At 43.9% G+C, this 12,394-nt stretch overlaps 1 protein-coding gene across 1 annotated transcript in view; it reads right to left on the bottom strand.

Moving 5' to 3' along the window:
- Window positions 1-12,394, bottom strand: part of APCDD1L (adenomatosis polyposis coli down-regulated 1-like) — a 31,014-nt gene that overhangs the window by 6,107 nt on the left and 12,513 nt on the right. The window lies entirely within an intron of this gene.

The raw sequence follows: 12,394 nt of genomic DNA, 5'->3' as shown, positions 1-12,394 counted from the left end.
GGAGGGTGACTCGCCCTACCAACCCCGCGGGGGCTTCGCCTGCGGGGAGCTGGGGTGCCGGGCCAAGGGGGAGTGCGGAGGTCTGGCGGGGAGCTGCAGGTACCGCTCGGATCCTGCCAAGTGCTCGGCTTCTTGAGTGCTTCACTGAGACAGAAAACATGTCAAACGCCATCGCCTAGCAAAACTCAAAACTCTGGCTGCTTCAGCTAGAGGAGCTAGCTAGAGAATGAAACGCCAAATGGGTTAGCTAAGCAGCAAGCTCTTCGTTAAGGATACAGATTTTTTGTTTTACTGTTTTCCAACTGGAGTTTCAGCTGAACCCAACTATTTTTTAGATGAAATCTTCAAATAAAACTGAGTGCTCTTTGTTCGTGTTCTCTCTCTCTCAAGCTATTGTTGAAGCAGTAACTGAAACAGGGAATTACAGCATGGGAACATTAGACTTGCCTGTCGCCCGCCATAAGGACAGTAATTCTGTCACTTACCTCATTTCCCATAACAACGGATGTTATTGGCTTAGGGAATGTGTGAACACTCAGCTAAATCCTGAAGACCTTTGCATGCACACATATATATGTACATATATTCCTATATATTATTCACTCTTTACTTAAGCAAACTTCTGTTGCACTCATCGTGAGTTTGCTTCGGTAAGAAACTTGGGATTTACCTCTTTGTAACACCACAAAACGAGCTCTCGGTGAAGCTCCTCCTGAAACCCCACCGATTTTCTGCTATCGTACAACTGCCCCGTCTGGCAGAGTCCAGTCCCTTGGCCTGGTAGTGTTCAGCCCAGCCCAGGGCTGCTCGGGGCTTTATAAGCCCAGATGGGGTTCGTTCGCTCTAGCTGTACTTAACACTTTACCTAGTAGTGTGCTGGAAATTTTCAAGCCAACTTTTATTCACTACATACCAATGGTTAGGACACAGGTTGCATTCCAGCCTGCCTACCAGCAGGAAAGAAAGATCTCACATATAGGTATTACCTTCCCACAGAGTGACAATGCTGAACATTTGCACACCCTGTGCCTCAGTCAAGGAGATCAAGATACAGAGTCACAACTGCTCGTCTTAGTCCCTGTGTGCCGCATACGTACTTCTATATAACCTGAACCATGCTGTGATCTTTATAGGGAGATTTGCCTAAACCAGACCCTTCACTGGGAAAAGAAACCCAAACCATCTGGCTGCACGTGAGAGAAGTGACAGGTAAGATTGTGAAGGGCCCAGGCCTGGCTTCGAGAGTGCAATCACCTTCCTAACCAGACGCGTTTGCAGATTAAACTAGCGCATACGGATCTGGTGCAAACCACGGGCAAGACTACGAGCTGCTGAGCAACATTAGCAAAATTCCCTGGCTCACAAGCTCAGGGTATAACACAAATACAAACAGTCAGGGTGAGATTCACAGCTGGGGTCTACCAGGGAGGCTCCCCCGATTCCCACAGCCCATTTATTCCAAGACAAGAGCCTCTCATCCCTGGCATCAATACATCCTACACACACAGAGGTTTAAATCCCTGTTACAAATCTCCAACATCCAAGTTTGCCACAAATATAAGCCCTTAGACCGAATCAAACGGGAACTCAGTAATTAAACGTCTGCTGTGCAAGTCAGAGGCCCCTGAACATGTGGCGAAGCAGAGAGATTTCCACTCAAATAGTATTTTAGTACTAATCTAGTAATAGGTAATTGAAGACTTGCGTCTGGTGGACAAATTCGGTCACTTCACTATGGTGCTGCCATTTGCAAAGGTTTTACACGTCACAGTAACAGAGTCCTTGAAATGTATTTGTGTACATTTAAGCACGCAAACCCTGAAACTACCACAAAGGGAATAAACACATGGAAAGTGAAGCCCCCATCGAAGCAGGAGAGCAGTAACAGAAGCAGCCTACCTACCCAAAGGCCAGTGAAACCAGCCCTGGATTTTCTGTTACCTCACTAGGCACTGGAGTGCATAAACTAGCTGGAAAGATGCATTATTAGTGTTAAGGGCTCTTTTCGGAGCAGACTCACAATTGTACTGGTTTTATCACCTTTTAGATCTGGACATGGCAAGCAGGCATAGCCAGCTCCTTCACAATTGCTTGCACTAGTCCTTCCTAAAAAGCAGTTCCTGTGAGTCTTCAACTGAAAATGTGAAAATATTGGATGACAAAACCCATTGCTATTAGTTAAGCCTTTAATTTGGCAGCTGCAGCATGCATGCAGGCTGCCCCATGGGTGCCCATTTAGTAGAGCCCATTAGGAGTCGGGGCTCTGCGTCCCCATCTCAGTTCTGCCATGACTTTGCTCCACGGCCTCGGGCAAATTTACTCCTGTGTGCTCCTTACTCCCGGGTCAGGCCTTTTTTTTACTCACCTGCAGAATATGCCAAGTTTCATCTGACTGCCCTATCAAGAGGCCTAATTACTGGCAAAGCTTTTCGAGACCCATCAGTACAAGGACAGTCCAAACTGAATTACACTTAAAACAAACATGAAATCATTGTCCTAGAGAATATGGTAAACTAAAAAAAGAACTGTATTTGTATTAGAGGTAACGGACTATAAGGGTCGGATTTGCTCTTGCTCATAACCACAGAAAGACTCCAGAGGCATCAGTGTAGTCTATAGCTATACCGAAATAACAGCACAGAATATAGCCCCATTCTCAACTCGCTAACTGCACTCTGAGTGTGTTTATTGCAGCAGAAGCTTCAATATTTGACTGAACCCTTAGTGCTACTTTTGGCAGAAACACTAAAAGTCTACATTGTTTGAGAGCACAGACACTTTGGCAACGCAATCACTACATTTTGACACATTCAATAGAAAAGGGAATTTTTATAATCAGGATCAAAATCCATGGGAAAAAAAAAATAAAAAAAAAAAAGCTCCAGAATGTAAATATTTGATATGATGGGAATTCCTAGAGATTTTTGTCTTAACTGTACACAAGAATCCAAGCTGCATGCATCCTCAAACCAAAAACTATTGGCTTGTGTCCAAATTTTGTCGCTGCTTTTCTCTCCCAAATACTTCAGCCCAGCCCTACCAGATCCAAAGATCCTTTCAAGCTGGAAAAGTTCAGTTCCAGACCTAAAATCTGTAGTTACAGTACATCTCTATTCCAAGAGCAGCATAAAGTGGCTGTCACTCATATGTCACTCTGTTAGCCGCTGGTGAAGCACATCAGAGCAGCTCCTCTCTCCATCTTAAGAGACACAAATTAACTGCTTTATAGAGTTCTTGGGCAGGAGGAAGGAATTATTCACAATTCATCTTCAAGACAAAAATACTCATTCATAGGAAAATCTAAAAAAATCCCCAACTGTGATCTCTTCCACTCACTCGTTAGCCCGTCTGTCTGTATCGATTAACCACAAGCGTTTCCAGAGAGCTCCTCAGTACAGCAGCTAGACAAAACAGTATCTTTTTCCAGCTTTCTGGTGCGTGCTGCATCCAAAGTACCGGCCCAAAGTCTCCGAGCAATGGGGCTGCACAAGCACTCAGTCAATTAGGAATGCCAGTAACTGGGAATGGCGGCTGATCACTGCAATCAGCAAAAAACTGGATCAAGCCTTGAGACAACAGCACTAGCAAATACTGACCAACTATTCCATACACTTGTTTGTACAAATGACTTTCAGAAAAATCAGACCCACAGCATCAAATGATAGAAAGGCAGAACTGGAAATTCTCTGCAAAGTAAACTGTTGGTAAAATTAAGACGAAAGATTCCTAGGCAATGGCCAAGCCTGAAAATGAGAGCCTGCCAGTGGGGTTGTGCTACATAACTGCTGTACGCTCCAGATTCAGACCCACTTCTCACTTTTAAAGGAAAAAAATACCAACCAGGAGAGAAATACTGTAATATGTCTTGTTGGAAACAAATCTTGTTTGTGATCCTCTAAGCAGATTGACTTTGGAAAAAAGCAAAGTTGAGTCACACATCTGTTTCTTTATAAATGGAGGAGAAAATGCATACATTACAGTTTGCACCAAATTAGTTACTGTAGATCAACTCTTCTCCAGAGCTAGATTGCTTAATCTGTTACATGTTATTGCCTCCTATGGCCAGAATTTATTATTCCCATTTATAATTCTAATGTTTCAGTTAGTCACCCATTCACAGGGATAAGATCAGTGCCTGAAGTCATGGAGCATTACACATTTCTTCATTTAGAGATGACATAAAACCTTTGATATTTTCTGAGGAATGTTCAGAGTGGAATGAAATGGACGATAAGAAACATATCAATATATTCTGCATAAGTGAATTATACTTATCCACACAGACTTCATTAGCAGAGCAAAACAGTGTTTCTTTAGCATTTTTTCTCTCAAGAGAGCACGCAGAATGGATTTGGGGTTAGCCACTAAAGGAATAAGCATTCTTTTAAAAGCAAAGAAAATGTTTGTATTTAGCAAATCAATTTTTCTTGCATTTGTGTGGAGATTAAGTTAGTTGTGTTTTTAATTCACTCAGAATACGGCATTCCCAAGAGAACAATTCTGTGGGAAGAGATACATTTTATATTATAATATTATAAAGTTATAAAACTTAAATATAACCCACTGGGTTATATTGGTGGAAAACCGTATCACAGCAGAACGGTGCATTTTGCCTATCTGCAAACTGAACCCAGTTCAGGACAGGATTTAAGCACACGCTTAAGTCTAATTGGTTTCAGTGAAACTTAAGCATGTGCTTGAAATTAAGCCAGTGCATGAGCATTTTTCCTGATTAGTAATGCCTCCCTGAATTGAAGCCAGAATGTGGTCAAGTGGTTGAGGGAGGATGCCAGCGCTTTAACTGGAGTACTGTTTGGCTTCTGGAAAAGTATTTCTATTATTCATCTATTCATCCCTTCTCTTATTTGTCTGTAAAACGGGTATAATTACATATAGCTGTTTCACCAGTCTGGTGCTCAGCTTGTGCTATTTGTAAAATGCTTCAAATTCACTGGATGTTTCTCAGATATTCTTTTAAGGATGACATAATAAATGTATTACATGTTAGCTATCATTGCAGAGCAGCACCTTGAGTTTCCTGTGCATACCAGAGCATAAACATACATGAAATTCTGCAGATCCTAAGAGGCAACTCAGACAACTCAAAATTCCCAAGCAGCTCAGGATTTTAGAGAAATTTTCAAAACATACTTTCACCACATACTTTCAACACATTGGCAAACAGGTTCAGCTACCTTATTTTATGGCTTTAGCCTAGCTTTGTTCTGAGGCTGTGATCATTGCCTAATTTGCCTCATGTCCACAATTAAAATAGTGAAGCACTTGTGGTGAGTTGACTGGAGGTTTTTAAGGCACTAGAGAAGTAAACATTTTGCTCTTGGAATCATGGAATCATTTATTTCTCCTGTGTCATGTCCAGCGACAAGATGACAAGACAGATGGGATTTGTGGTAGGGAAGGGCAGAAGGGAGAAGGTATTTTCTCCTGCACCTCAAAGATCTTCTTCAGTACAAACTACATTTAAATAAAATGGCTTCTTAAAACTGCCCTCTTTGGCTGTTTACCCCAAAGAAGAAAACCAGGCCTAACACTGTAAGTGGGATTGCAGGGCTTGATTCCAGTTTCACTGGGGTCTGTAAATAGGACTGATCCCATGACCGTACCAACATGGCATCAGCACCTTATTCAGAAAATGCCCGTCACTCCATTTGGAGAACGAAGGGATACAAAGGAGAAACACGATATGAAAGATTCTCAAATGGAGTGAACTAAGCAAGACATGTAAGAGTTGGCATAGAGGACTTGCGATGACAAATAAAAGCACTAGAGGCGGATGTGAGTACATCTTCCCAAGAGATCTCCTACAGTTAATGTTAATCAAAACGCCACGCTTTTCAATTACACAACGGAGCTTTACTCACCACATACTTGCTCTCCTGACAGATACAGCTATTTCACTTCGTGTTTCTCCCTCCCACCCCTCAGAAGATACTGCACAGACTCAGAAAGAGGACTTGTATGCTTTTTCCACAGCTAAACTGGTCAATGTCAAAAGATTTACTGGAGAACAGCTGAGCAATGCCACATGGCCTGAGAGCCCCAGTTGGCCCAACCACTGTGGTCAGCTCAGCAGTAACTGGCCCTTAGCTCGGAGCCCTGACCTGCTGCCAGCCCCACGCCGGGCAGCCCAGCCGGGGGGTCCAGGAGAGTGGACAAGACTGCTGAGAACAGGTTCCTGCTGTGAGCCAAAATCAGAGAAAACACAGGGCTCCCCTGCAACAATTCACCACCTCCGCATAAACCTACAGGACAGAGTCTGGAGGGAGAGGGATGGTTAGTCAGGAGGGGTAAGAACTAATGGGATAATTGCTACATGCCTACTTTTTTTGGCATTGGCAAGCAGTGGAAAAAGCAAATGTGTTCAGGCTACACTAACACATTGTGACTTGTGTTAAACTCTGATCGATATTGCCACATAAGCCTGGCACAGAGAAATATATAACCAAAACCCAAAAGAAACCAAAGGAAAGAAGGGTGATGCTAGAGCTTTTTTCCTTGAACGCTGGTGAAAGTTTAAATTTTAATTTGGTGAGATAGGTGAGACCATAGTGAGATGATCTCTAATCCCCTGGGTACCTAGACAGTGTGCGATTGGTGAGAACACATCAGGGAAAGCATTTATTTTCAAAAATGAAAGGAAACCAACTCAGTCCAAGGCTGAACAATACGCCGGGGTACTACCATGACTCAGTTAAATTCTCACTGGAATTCATATTCTTACCAAATGGGAAATATTACATCTATCTTCCTTAATTTAGATGAGCTGGAAACTCATTAGAAAATACAGCACATGGTTTTGAAATTAATGCTACACTGTCATTTCGAATGTATAGAGTACCCATGCAGTTTTTGGCAACTCCCTCGAACCCCTGCACAGACACTTTATTAGTGGCTATCGTGGCCATTTTTAATAGTGATGGCTAAGCGTATTTTTTCCTGGACTGCTTTGAAGAGCAGAACCAGTAATCAGGCCATGGCTTGGCTATAAAATGCCAAGCTCATTTTGAACGTCTAAATCACTCACATGGACCATGAGAACAGAGAGGACCACCCACCACATAATATTAACATAAATATAGCATTTACCCAAAGCAAAATGAGCAACTGGACCTGGCGGGACTTGAGAGTAGAACAACAAAAAATGATTAGGGGGTGGGAGGGATTGAGTTACAAAGCAAGATTAAAAGAGCAGAGTACATGTAGCCTGGCTGAGTGACAGCTGGGGCAAGATGGACATGATAACAGCCTATAAATATTCACAAAGCATGAACACCAAGGAAGGGAAGGAATTCTTTGCAGTGAATAAAGAGGTTCTGTTGGGAGTGAATGAAGAGAAGAAAAAATGTGGCTTGTGTATCAGGGTGAACTTCTTGAGGCACAATCTAGACAGCAGCGCAAGTCCACTTGCTTGGCAGGATTTTGAGGGATTGAACAAAGCATTAGTACAGCATGGAATAACCCGTTCTTGGCAGGGAGTCGATGGGATACTCTGAGTGGCCTTTCAGTCTCCCACTGCCATGGAGCCGTCCCAGTTCCCTGCTCCCACGGGAGACAGCTGCTCTCCTGTGTAAGCACATTGTTTGCCGTCCTGCTCATCAAAATCACTGCCTGGCCTCCATGGGACCAGAAATACGGGACAGATGCACAAAGGCATTTAGGTGTGTAAAGACATAAGCAACTGCAATCGGTACTAAACTGCTGGACACAGCTGGGAATCCCAGTAGGTTCCTGCAATGTCAAGTACTCACCGTTGAAAATCTAAGTCCAGGAAATTAGATTATAAACCCACTAAAGCAAGAACGATCTTTTTGTTCTCTCCTAATTTAGCACCTAACACAACAGGATTCTTGGCGCTGCTGCAACGATACTGTTTATAGTAATAAAAATAAGATCTAATAGGATCTAATAGTCTGAGGCTACTTGGCTCCTGCAAAGCCAAGGATGAGAAAGGCGTTCAAAAGTAGTCATAGCGGAAGGTATCCTCAGAAAAAAAAGCTCTGCATAAAGGTGGTAAATTGATATATAGCCCACACCAGAAATACGCACACATGTTTAACCTAGAATCACAACTGACCACAGAAAATGGTTACTTGTTCAGCTGAAGCACAGAATTAAAGTTACTTCTAACATGTGTTTTGGGGTCTGGGTGTGGTTTCTAGATAGCCTGAAATTTCAGTCTACTGTTTTGCCTGTCAGCATTAGCCAAGTTTTGATGTGTTCCAGTTCTCTTAAACACTGCCGACAGATGCTAAAATCAAAGTTGACATTCAACCTACGCTCTGCATAATCTAATAACAGGACTCGCGCTACTCAAAACTAACAAAACTTTGGAGCTTTTCTGCAGCAAAACTTTGCTGTCATTTGTATTTTCATCCGTCTTTTCCAGGGAGTCTAACTGGGAAAAATGATTTTTCCTCTGAAAAGCTTTAAAAATAACATGTGTTTTTGTATCAACAGGGGAGATGAGACACTTAAAAGCCATAACCTGCCAGCATCCAGCACTTGTGGATTTAGTAAGAGTGTGAACAAGGTGAATCCAATTGTCTCAGTGGGGAGCTTGGTGTATACCTTGATCTCAGGGTACGGGGTGAAAGCCTGCTTCCAAAGATCTCTGTCTTTGACTTAGACGAGGCCAAAATGTCACATGTTTGTCAGTGTTTGTTATTAACCTAGTAGAAACCATGGGGGACTTTTTTCAGCGATCAACTGAAGGGATACACTCAAGTTTAAAGCATTATTTTAAAAACTAAACTCAAGCAAATCTCTTCAAACGCTCAGTGGTGAGACTTCTCCTGTTGATTTATGTACCACCACACCAGTTGTAAATTGAGAGCTGTTGTTGCACTGATCCAAACGTCTGTCTAACAGTGCCACGGGAACTGAGCTTCACTGTAGTATTCTCAGTTTCAGATGAATTCAAACTGTGATGATTTAATAAGCTATTCACTGAAAATGAGAAAACATCAGTATGAAAGACATGATTATCACACCATCGCCCCGCTAAAACTCAAAAATAATGATGGATTTCAACCCTCTTATCACCTAACACTCTGGAGCTTTGGCATTTCAAATAGACATCAGAGTTTCTTTCCTACTACACAGAAACAGAACTTTCCTAATTTTGCGTTTTAGAGCATGAGAACTTTAACTCCTTAAAGGAAAAGAAAACACAGATTGCAGATTACTAATCCCTCAGATCTTACACAATTTAAACTAGGTAGAGAAGGAGCTGTTCTATGAATTGTATTTTCAGTTTCTGGCAGCACTCTTAGCCTACAGAAGAAGGGTTACACATTAAAATTCTCACATTCTCACTGTCAGCTTCTTAGTATTATTGTATCTGAGCTGCACCATCTTAAAATCATGAAGTTAGGAATTCTGTTTTTCATAGCTTTATCTTCCTCAGCAAATAAATAAGAAAACCAAAGGAATTGTCTAACAGTACAGTATAGGTGCTTCCTAATTTTGAACTTGATCTTAGCAGTGATTGTATCTCACGCATGAAAGCATTGTCTTTATAGATGACATATGCTATGTTGTGGGGAAACACAGGATCCCATTGAAAGCAAAATCTCTTTTCAAACTTTGTTCTGCCAGATGCAGCCTCCCCTAGCATTGGATTCCAGCTTTGGTTTTCTTCCTAGCAATTTCTGGCTTTTGAAAATCTCCTTACTCAACAATTTGTGCTTGTGGGGAAAATATAGAAACCACACGATATTTTTTTCACTTGTGCTTTTTTTACATCTCAGCCCTGTTTTTATCTATATCCATATACTTTGAAACATGGCTAACCTGTAATTATGGAAAGAACAAATAGAGTCGTATCACACAATCCGGCATAATACATTAGTTGTTGATTTTTTGGCCAACTTCAGAAACAAAGAATAAAAACCACCAACTTGGTAAAAATAAATTAGATAAGTAAATATTGCCCAAACACATATTTGAACCAAAGACAATGATGTTAATTTAATAGTAAGTACACATATATGCATGTGTAAATACACACATACACACACTATCTATCTATATTGAATGTACTACTATCATTTATGGGATTCTCTTCCTAACTGAATGCAACTGCTGATCTTATCTTACCCCAACACTGTAATTTTCAAACTTAAAATAAACATTGAAAGCAAGAATAGATCTTTTATGTTAAAGCCATGTAGGAGAAGCTATACATGAAAAATATCAGCGTGGTGTTATTGGAATGTGAACACTTTAATGAAAGCTTAGGTAAAACTCAGCAAGTCTCTGGGGACATTTCCAGGAATGAGTGACTCTTTTCTGGAGGGGACCCCAAAATCAGATCCAGTAACCTAACTAAAGTCCTTTTTCAACTAATTAGCACTGGTGTCATGCTTATGCTGATGTTCAGTTTTATGCAAAATATAGAATGCCAGTCTTGCTCACAGTGAAGTCACTGGCAAACCTTGCTTTGATTTTAATGAGTTCTGGATCTGACTTAGCTATTTAAATATATGTTTTAAGTTCCAGCTTCTGTTCTTACTGAAATCAATGGAAATTCTCTCACTGACATCAGATGGAAGAAGCAGAGTTTAAATTAGATTGGACTAAAATAAATTGTATGAGGATTTAAGAAAGAAGTATTCTAATTAGACTTAATGAGTAATCTTACATAATGCAGTATAACAGATCTCTGAGCAGAGCAATTCGAGCTCATAAAATATAGAGAGAAGGAGAATACATTTTTCCCAACCTGTTAAGCCTCATCTTTGGGGAACAACATATGACAAAGAGCCAGCATAAGGAGAAAAGTAACCCTAGAGAAGTACCATGCTTAGAGATTTCCTTCTGTAGTCTGGTACTTTACACTTAATGCAAATAACGTCTGATAGCTGTCACTACACGATTTTTTTGCAACGATAAGTAAACTAAGCCCTGAGCTGGAGAGGCAGTCAGTGTGGTATTTTGCTGCCCAAAACCTCAGATGAGTAAACGAAGTGGTAGAAAGGAAGCGAGCAGCAGGAAACCCAAGTGTCTGGATTTCCAGTGTCCAGACTGCACCAGGGCCTCAGGGGCACCCTCCCACCCCTCCTTTCACCTGCCCCTTCTGTTCAGGGGCGCAGTCTCAACCGAGGGTCTCCCTTGCATTTCCTAGGAAAATACACTGTCCAAGGATGGAAGAGCCTCCCTCTGGCTCTGCTCGTTGTTGTAAACAGAAATCATTTTGCCTTTTTTCACAGCACAGTTGTCTTTGTTCTCCCATATGGTCTCTAAGTCAGAACCCTTTCTTCTGAAACTGCTCCAAGAACTGTGGGGTTGAAAGACGTCTTTCCGAAAGGGATCCCCGAAGATGCAGCCTGCGCTGCTCTGAGGGTCGGTCCGTGCAGCTGGGGCTCGGTGGCACGTCCCTGGAGCGGGAGACTACTTGTGAAGTTGTCTCTTGCTGGGGCAGGTGCTGGATCCTCCCAGGGATAATTCCCAATTCCCAGTGAAACACCACTGAGAATCACCTCTGAGCCCTTCCCGGATCTAAACTCAGCTCAAGCTCTCACCGTGCTCCGGACAGGAGCAGGCTCCAATGGCACAGGGGAAGCCGGACAGGGTTTGTGGGCGGGGGGGCAGCGACCCTCACCACTCTGGGAGCCTCGGGGGGGAGGCAGAGGCTGAGTCGCAGCCCAGCACCGCCCCGGGCAGCCCAGCACCGCACCTCCAGCCCTTCTGGCATCTCCACACGCCGCTCAGAAGGGGGGTGGGGGGGACGGGAAAGGCTTCAGGGAAGCCCCTCGGCCGGGGGCCTGTCCCCCCTCTCCGGCCCCAGAGCTCGGCAGCATCCCCGGAGCTCCGGGCTCCCTCCGGGTCTCTCCCCGCCCGTCCCCTCCCCAGGGAAACGGCGGTAGACGGTGCAGGGCAGCGCGCAGCACGCCCGGGAACGCTGCCCTGGCTCCTCGGCGGACGCTCGGGCCGCACACCGGGGAAACTATCCCCGGGCCGGGCGGCATCCGAGCGGAGAGCCGGGCAGGGAGCGAGCGAGCGATCCGAGCTGCGGGCGCCAGGTGCCTCCTGCCCCGCCGCCAGCACGGCCCGGGGCGGCAGGGACACCCCGGGGGGGGACCCCCGTCCCAGAGCCGGCCCCACCGAGACCCGCCTTGCAACTTCCTTGCGCCCTCCTCGCAACCTTCTCGCCCCCTCCTTGCCGTTTCTTCGCACCCTCTCTGCAATCTCCTTACAGCAAGGTTTCTTGCATCCTCCTTGCCGTTCCGTTGCGCTCTCCTTGCGCCCTTCTTGCACGCTCCTTGCTGTTTCTTTGCACTCTCCATACAATCCCCTTGCACCCCAACTCCTTCCACCCTCCTAGCAAATCTCCTGCCCCTTCGCAGCTCCCCGGGGGCAGAGGGAGGCGGCG

This window comes from Haliaeetus leucocephalus, unplaced genomic scaffold, assembly GCF_000737465.1.
Source record: "Haliaeetus leucocephalus isolate CR32 unplaced genomic scaffold, Haliaeetus_leucocephalus-4.0 Scaffold273, whole genome shotgun sequence".
NCBI classification, from domain to species: Eukaryota; Metazoa; Chordata; class Aves; order Accipitriformes; family Accipitridae; genus Haliaeetus; species Haliaeetus leucocephalus.
Note: the sequence above shows the minus strand (reverse complement) of the source record. Positions and strands in the feature narration are given on the sequence as shown.